Below are 9,392 nucleotides of genomic sequence, written 5' to 3' on the forward strand. Positions count from 1 at the left end.
CCTCAGCTCCCTAGCTGATTGGGGTTCGGGGAGATGACAGATAGCTTCTTTCCTCTCAGTCCCTAATTGCCACTGCCCTTTTAGGATCTCGAACCCCAGGTATGTAACTGCTTCTTGGGCAATTTGTGCTTGTTCTTTTGATACTCAATATCCACTGATTCCCAGAAAGTTCAAAAGGCTTATAGTCATGGAGAGACATTGTTCTCTAGTCCCTGCTGCGATTAGGATGTCATCGACATACTGTAGCATGACTCCTTGCCTGTTGTCTTTTCTCCAGATCTCTAGGTCCCTTGCTAGCTGGTTCCCAAAAATTATTGGACTGTTCTTGAAGCCTTGTGGTAGAACTGTCCAAGTATATGGTGGTTTTCCCTGTTTCCGGATTTTCCCATTCGAAAGCAAAGCTTTTGGCTCCTGGCATCAAGAGGAATGCAGAAAAAGGCATCTTTTAAGTCTGACTGTAAACCAGCCTTGCTCCTCAGTGAGGGCTGTCAACAATGTGTATGGATTTGCTACTACAGCGTGAATATCATGTACTATCTGATTTATTGCTCTAAGGTCCTGAGCTAAACAATAATCTTTACCATTAGCCTTTTTAACAGGTAGAATAGGTGTATTGTATTTTGATTCACATTCTGTTAACAGTTTATACTTCAGAAATTTTTGAATTATTGGTAACAATCCAACCCTTGCTTCTAACTTTAAAGGATATTGTTTAACTCTTGCTGGTGATGATCCTGGCTTAAGATCAACTCTTACTGGTTATGCCCTTTTGGAACTTCCCTGTACTTCTCCAGCCCACACAATAGGAATTACCACATCCTCCACTCCTTGGGCTATTGTTCTTCCCTTGGGACCTGTATCCTGTAACACCAAAGCTGCTGCTTCAATATATTTAGATTCTGGAATCAAAATTTCAATATCTCCTTCTTTAAATTTAACTTCTGCCCCTAGCTTCTCTAGCAAGTCCCTTCCCAACAGAGGCTTTGGAGAATTTGGCAAATACAGAAACTGATGCGTGACCCATTGTTTTCCTAACCTCAATTTCAGAGGTTTGGAAAACAGTTGAGTCTCATGAGTCCCTGTCGCACCAATGACATTTATGTTCTTATTGCTCAATTCCCCTTCTAAAGTATTCAAAACAGAATAAGTAGCTCCTGTATCAACCAAAACTGGATTTCCTCACCGCTCAGCTTTGCTTTAACCAGAGGTTCCACTGGGAGAAGCTCCTCCGGTCCCCTTCAGTCCTCTGCAATTGAGAGCAACAGGTTCAGAGGGGTGCCTGCTTCTGGAGGGGGCAATCACATTTCCAATGCCCCTCCTTCTTGTAGTAAGCACATTGATTTTCCCCAGGCGAGGTCTGGGATTCTGCAATGGAGGAAAGCCCCCCTCTTCTCCGAGCTCTTCCTGGGTGTAATCCCCTTCTTTGACCATCCTTAACCCAAGTATTTTCCTCTAATACCACTATCAACCTGCTGTTTGCCATTCACCAGTCCCACATTTCCCACTGCTTGTCGCAGGGGAGCCTGCATAATGTCTCCCTGTTTGCCTCTCGTTCGTCCTGCTATCGGGCTAAAACCTTCTGCTCCTAATACTGACCCATTTCCCTGCTGACCAGCTGACCATGCCCTCTATTGTCTGTTCCTACTATGTCATGTTCATTGTTTCAGGGTCCCAAGCGCTGTTCAGGGGCTACCAGTAATTCAGTGTCATCGTCCCCTTGTTCACAAAACTGTAGACAACTTTGTCTTGCACTGCAAGCAGAACACCATCCTTTCAAAGTTTTATCTTTCTCTTTTTCCAGAGCCAGAACAAAAGGGTCACTAGGTGCCAAGTTTATACCACATTTTCTCTGCCATTCTGGGTGATGATACCGTAAAACTCAGTCAAAAAAGTGCATGCCATATGTTGCTTCAGACACAGCTTATATACAAAACGGCTGTAGAAGATAAGGGTGGAACTTCTCAAGGCCTTTAGGCCTGCTCAAGCTATACATACAAAAGACTGTAGAAGATAAGGATGGAACTTCTCAAGGCCTTTAGGCCTACTCAAGCTATGCATACAAAACACTGTGGAAGATAAGAGGAATTTCCCTAGGCCTTTAGGCCTAGTGTATCAAGAACATGCTCTCCGTTTTACCCATCTTTTGAGGCCACAGCTGCCACTGTCCTGTCCTGTGGCAGCTGTTCAGCATAATAGAAAAGTTGTATGGAGGAGATGACCTCAGATGCCTAATTGACTTCCTTGTTCCAGCTAAGAGAGCCTTACAATGTATTCAGCAAGAAACGTGTAAGTATACCCACTCCTGCAAAGCAGAGGCCTCCTTTGTCCCCAGGTTAAAGAAAAAGATAAGGTTGAATTTAAAAAAGATAAGGTGGAATTTAATCACTTAACTGCAGGGGTCTTTAGATCTGGCAAACAGCTCCAAATGTAGCGATCAAGCCATGTTGTAAACTTACAAAAGAAATTATTAAAAGCTTAGTAAATATTTCTTTCCAAACTGTTGACCTCTCCAGCAACAGGATCTAGCAGCTCTGTAAAGAAAATGTTCTCTGCAAAACTCTGGAAACATCCAGGAAAACGTAGCTTTGTTATTACTTACATCAGTTTAAATATTCCAGTTTTAGTTTAAATCATCCTACTGCAGTCACCAATGTAAAACTAAGGCCAAAACAAAACTAACTAAGCACCAAATGAAGCAAAAGGCTATGAAAATCCCGCAAACCTGCAAGATGCTTTCTAGGGGGCATACTACTGCAGTGAGGCAAAACACGCAAACAACTATTGTGTTTTCCAAACCAAGAGCTTAAATACTGGTTAACAGGTGTCTTTAGGATGAATTGGCTGTAATTTATAAACTGTAGCTGCCTGGGTTTGTTCCTGAGAGGACATACCCTATTTCAGGAGGGGATGTTTTTCAAGGAAACTTCCTGTGGAACCCACGCTGCCTGCAAGTCCTTCTTTTTCTGAAACATATTCTACTGTGGGCTGGGAAAATTAAGAAAAATTAACCCAAGAAGCAGTTTTTGTTTTCTTCCCAGCTCCCGACTTCATTTTTATGTTGTTCTAATCTCTTAGAGCTGTTGTAATATTTAAGATTAGAAAAAGCCTTTAAAGAATTTCATTGTCTTTTCTTTTTACCAGTTTGAGTTGCTAAACTGAAGTTCACCTGCAAGTCTGACATCAACTTGTATTTTATTTTTCCCTTCCGCAATGCGTTTCTGTATGCCATTGAATCTATTTCTAACCTCCTTTATACTTTTCAGTGATTGAGATGCTTCACCTTAGGTGAAAGCCTTAAACGGGGCAATGGGAAACAAATTGTTTCTTGAATTTTAAGCCTTCTCTATAAAAGCAATAAGAATGTGTATAACTTCATCCCTTTCTGGAAATAAATTGGTAATTAACAGTTAAATGTTTCATTTAGGAATAGAAGAATATTTAAGAAGTGATCTGAAGGTGCTGAAATCTGTTGGACAAATACTTCTGTGAAAATAGTCAAGGGCAATATTTAGTTTATATTAGTTGTCTCACCTTATCAGTACAGTATCTTTTCATAAACTTCACATGTCAAGCAGGGTTTTGTTATCCTTGTTCTCTAGGCACATTGTTCTCTAGGTTTTTTTAATTAAGTTTTATTTTAAGAATGAAAAATGTCTGTAAAATCCTAGGATTCTTCCTTTGTAGAAGTCTTAACAGAAGACTGCTTTAAGTTCACTGGAAAGGAGAGTGTTGAAAGGGAAAGTGTAGAATCCTACAAAATTTTCTAAGTGATCATAAAAGCTTTGCATCATACTTTAGCCAACAAATTTTTGTTATCCTGTGTCCTGTTGTTTAAAACTGAAAGTCAATACAAATTGTAACTTGCTTATTCCACATTTTTAAAATTACAGCAAAATCACAGAATGGTAGAGGTTGGAAGGGACCTTTGGAAGTCATCTAGTCCAATCCCTCCGCCAAAGCAGGTTCACCTAGAGCAGGTTGGACAGGAACGCATCCAGATAGGTTTGGAATGTCTCCAGAGAAGGAGACTTCACAGCCTCTCTGGGCAACCTCTTCCAGTGCTCTGTAACCCTCAAAGTAAAGAAGCTTTTCCTCATGTTAAGATGGAATTTTCTGTATTCCAATTTGTGCTTCTGCCCCTTGTCCTGTCACTGGGCACCACTGAAAAGAGTTTGGCCCCATCCTCTTGACACCCGCCCTTTCGGTATTTCTAAGCATTGATGAGATCCCCTCTCAGTCTTCTCTTCTCCAGGCTAAACACACCCAGGTCTCTCAGCCTTTCCTCCCAAGAGAGATGCTCCATTCCCTTGATCATCTTTGTAGCCCGCTGCTGGATCCTCTCCAGTAGTTCCCGGTCTTCAGAAACATCTGTCTTCATCACATCTGTTTTCACTAGTAGAGGTCGTCATTGCTGTAGCTGACTAATTTGCAACTTGTTTTCTGATCTGTCAATAAAGTAGATGCACGGAAATTTTTGTGCATGCTGCTTGAAACTAAAGCAATAACTGTATACCTTTTGGTGACCTGTCTTACAATACCCATGTACAGTAAAGGTGACCATAAAATTAATGCTGAAAAATGTTTTTTAGATTCATCCAGGTTATTTTGAGTATAAGTAAGATTTATTTTTAAATCTAAGCTTTTATAACCAGAAACCCTATGAAACATGTTTGTTAAGTGCCGCAAGTTCAAGAATGGAATCTCGCAGATAGACCATCTTACTTTGAGAATTTTCTGTACCTTGTTTCCTTCTGAAGGGTATAACATAAAATGTAAATTGAAGAAGCACAAGGAAGGGTGAAGATAGGTGCAAGAATATTCACCGAAGTCAGTGCAGCAACATCTAAAAATAATGAAATCATAGCAGTTTCTGTTTTATTTTTCCATTTCTCTTTGCTGTTCTGCTGGCAGCTAGCTAAAAGTCTTTGTTCATAAAAAGAGAAAAAAATTCAGTGAGAAAACAATAAACTTGAAACTGAAATAAAAGAAGTAAATATATTAAAAGAGATACTGTGTAGACATGTTGCTAATGCTGGTGCTTCTTTCTTTTCTTCCTTCTATACTGTGAAAATTTTTAGCTACAGGAAAAATCATGTTGATCCTTCCAAGTTCTGATAATATGGGGGTACTCCCTTACAGCTTTGTTGAATCTAGTACTATTCTTCTTTAGGTCTCCGCCACCTCACAGTGGATATACATGCTGGATGAATGTGCTTGGTATTCTTTTCTGACATTTAAAAAAAATGCTGTTGGACTAGGCAGTCTTGCAGCTTTTCATTGGCCCTGCACATTTTATTGTGCCACATCTTCTCTGGCTCTACTGTCACAAGAAAGTGCCTCTGTTCTTTATTTGCAGAAGGGATTTCAGGAAAGTTTGCATTTACCTTTCCAGGCATGAAGCTTCACAAGTAAACACCACCCTCTCTCTTTTGCTTCATTGGCAGCACCAAAACATTATTGAGGTATAGTTCAGAGGATTTTTTGCATGCGTGTCCCTCAGTTTTCAGTAGAAGACCACTTGTGTAATACTCAGCAGGTATCACTACCTCTCGGTAGCAGTTTTAGTACACATACAAAGTGTAAGTCCCTACAGTATAAGCCTAACTCTTGGGTATTAGTTTTGATCAGATGAAGATGATGTTTTCTGCTTTGGAGTTCAACTTAGCTGACCAGAGGAAAGTAATGTTTTGAACACTGACAAAGCTATAATGGGTAAAATCGTCACATTGTTTCCCTTTGAAAGAAATCTTTACCTGGCTAGGGGGTGACAAAGCAAGTTTGTACTATAACTGAAGTAACTGGGAGAGACTCAGTTGTGATGGTGACAGTATGGGCCAGAGGAGGGGCAAGGAGGAGAGAAACACATCCTTGAAATCTCTTTCATATTTCTAAAGAAATTAACAGCAAAAGCACTGATGTTCAGGAAGACTTGCTTCTGTTATTTCGTACTTAATAAATTTCTGTTAGGGATTCAGTCAGTAATTACTTACAGGAAATGTCTGATAGTTTAAGATGTTTTATTTCTGCAGCAAATCTTCAAAGAGGTCCCTAAAATTTATTTGTGCACAACATCCATTTTAGAACTTTGAATGCAAGAGATGGTATCAATGGGAGTAGGCAATAAACCTTTCATGGATATCAAATCCAGTGAAGCGGCCATAGGCAGTCAAGCTATTGACTACATCATGAAGGGAAAAGTTATGATACATTACCCATGCTGTACAGACTCTCTTCTTCCCTGCATCTGAGTCCAGTCAGAAGACACCTTTCAAGAATTTCGTCATACCCTTTCTTTCTTTTTCAAGAAAGTTGAGAATAGAGTATATCACTGCGTTTCTTTTTCCCTTGTCAAAAGAGCTTCAAGACAGTCCTTGAACTGAATAGATTTTTATCACAGTTTACTAAGATTGGTTTGTGTCTTGGGCATGTGTCCTGCCTTGATAATACTTGGTCAAATATAAATTCTCACTGTTGTTCCTCATCTTGTTGTCAAGATAGTGTTCCCCTCTTTTTTTTTTTCCATAATGACCCGAGTGTCTTTTTCGTACAGAGCCAAGATCTCAAGCATCAATAGCAACGTCTGTCTTTGACCATTACACACCACTAAGGAGACCACATTCTACTGTCACTAGTAGTAGCACATCTTCTTCAAGCAACCAGACATCATCATCAATTCTAGGTTCATTGAGCCTGCATGTCTGTTCCAGCCCAATACGTTCAGGGTTCTTAGTACTCCTGTTCTGCCGCCGGTCTTACGATATTAGCACCTGCATTGAGGAAGATGAACTGCAGCAAGAAACAGGAAGTCAGCTTTCAATGACTAAGTGGATTTCAGCATTGGCTGAAGAGGATATTTTTCACATGGTCAGTGGTTCAGATTGTTACGGGACACATTTACAGATGTTCAGCATCATATTGTTCACCAGCATTAGCAACATGTCTATACAGTATCTCTTTTAATATATTTACTTCTTTTATTTGTTTCAAGTTTATTGTTTTCTCACTGAATTTTTTTCTCTTTTTATGAACATATTCAGTAGCACAGCTGAATATCAATGAATTGTAATTTCTTACTTGAAGTTGTATCATTGCTCAAATGAACTATATATCATGCATTTCACTTTTTGTGTGCTTTTCTTCCTGTTCATAAGTCACAGCGGGTTTGGAGTCATCTCAGTGCATTTCAGGCAAAAGTGTGAGTGGTTTTAGTATTTCTGCCCATTCTGACTTGTCACAGTTTACTACAGAGACACTTTTGAATGAAGGTGTTTCAAGTGCTAGTTCCAAATATTCCTTGCAGTGCATGCCTCCTCTTCTCCCTGAGAAGAATCACAGAGCAAAGTACAACAGGCAGTATGTTACACCTGTAAGTACTGTTACTGGTAAAAAGCCAGTCAATTTTTACTTTGCATATCTTTGTCATCTTAGAAAAATGGCAATATTGAATTAATGCTGAGATCTCTTGAAGATCCAGATCCTGTCGATGTCAAACTACTCTCCATGAGATGAGTAACTAAATTAAACTATCACTTGCCTACCTGCAGTATTTTGATTTGTTTTGTGTTGCAAAATTGCCATGTTTTGCTTTGTGTTGCAATGTTGACATAACTGGATATAAGTATAGTATGCTTTGGCTTTTAGCATCTTACCCTATACAGTGTTATTTTACACCTCTGTGGTTAATGCATTTAAAAATCCATCTTTTAGAATCAGTTTCAGAGAAACTAGAAATATTAGTCCAACAAACACAGTTGTCAAATGATTTTTTTTTCTAACTGAATTTACTTAAAGTAATTCACTGATGTAAATTTCTGCCTTCAGTTATGATTTTGCTGAGTGACTTATTTAAGTAACAAAACAGATTTTATCACACATTCACTCATGATGTAATTCATTATGTGAGTGCCAACATTTACCTTTAAGTTATTTTATTGACCCTGTTCTACCATGCTGTGCTTCTTTTTTCTGGGAATAATGATATACATCTTTCACTAAGCCCTCTTGTGACAGAATTTCAAGCCCGGTGTGAGGATGGCGGAGTTTGAGTTTGGTTTAAACAGTTGAGATAGCATCACAGGAATAAATCACATCAATACTGATTGTAACTCAGCAGAGCTTTTGAGATAGCATGTCTTCTGGCTGAAACGAAATTGTTTGATAGCAATGTGCTCTGTTCATTCAGACAGACTTTTCAGATCTGAAGGCTTTATGGAAGAGTGTCCAAATGCAAAAGACATGAATACATAGGAGAGTATGAACACCCAGAACGTCAGTTCTGTTAAAAGCCCTGAGTATCAAATAGACAGTCTCTTCTAAACACCTGTTACAGGCTGTCATCAGAAAGACATCGCTACAGGTTTTGTTCTCTGTTACACCAGCTCCTCCTAGAAACAGGAACTCAAGGCAGGGCATTTCTGTCTGTAGAGATACATGTGGCATTCAAATAACATTTGTATGTAAATAAAAACTATCTTGAACACTAATACATTTACAGTTACAAAAGAGAGCAAAATGGAACAGTGTCCAATGAGATATGCACCCAAAAAAAGGCAGAGGCTGCATATAAATTAGTTACAAAGAGATTCTTAGTTAATCAAGCACAACAAACACTGCAAGTTCAATGTTAGAAGTACCGGTAACTTTAACAATATATTGTAATGCTGATGCAAACTGGACGTCAAAGGTTGCATGGTACTAAATGAGTGCTAGTCAGTCAGAGCACTTAGCTTTTTGAGCTTAATTCCCGTATACGGGAATTATAAAGTAAGGTGCAGGCCTATTTAACCTATAATAAAAATCCCTGTTGTCTTAAGGGAGCAGTGGCAGCAAGATCCCCATCGTGTTTGATCCCCTGATGTTTGCAAGATTCTGTGAGGAAAAATGAAGTGTACGATGTAAGGATATAAGCATTTTTGTAAATGTCAGAGGACAATACAATACAAATTACAGCTCTTGTAAATATGATCTAAACAAACAAACAATAATCTAAAAATCAGGGGATACTCGTTGCTTTTTCAGTGGTCCAAACCTGAGAATATAAAGAAGTAGTTGACCTCCTCATTACAAAAAAGCATTCAAGAATGCTGTTAAATGTTCTTACTGGAGTTACGATTTGGAGTGCAAGCAGTTAAGGGATTTTTGCAAAGGAATGAAAATAATATGTCTTAGCTACCTTGTGTGAAATGAGCTGTTCTGAAATCTCAAATAGATGCTTAAACTAAATTTTGTCTGTATTTGGAATAATTAGAGAAGGAAAGTTAACAGTTTTAATTATTAGCTATTAGATTGCTGAAGGGGCTGTAGCAGTGTTAACATATTAGGAATTTAGTATGTTCTTATAATTGGAAATTAGGCTCTCATCTAGGCTTCCTTTCTGACGAGAGGCTGCACCA

The sequence above is a fragment of the Charadrius vociferus genome, unplaced genomic scaffold, assembly GCF_000708025.1.
Source record: "Charadrius vociferus isolate BGI_N301 unplaced genomic scaffold, ASM70802v2 scaffold51, whole genome shotgun sequence".
Classification (NCBI taxonomy): domain Eukaryota; kingdom Metazoa; phylum Chordata; class Aves; order Charadriiformes; family Charadriidae; genus Charadrius; species Charadrius vociferus.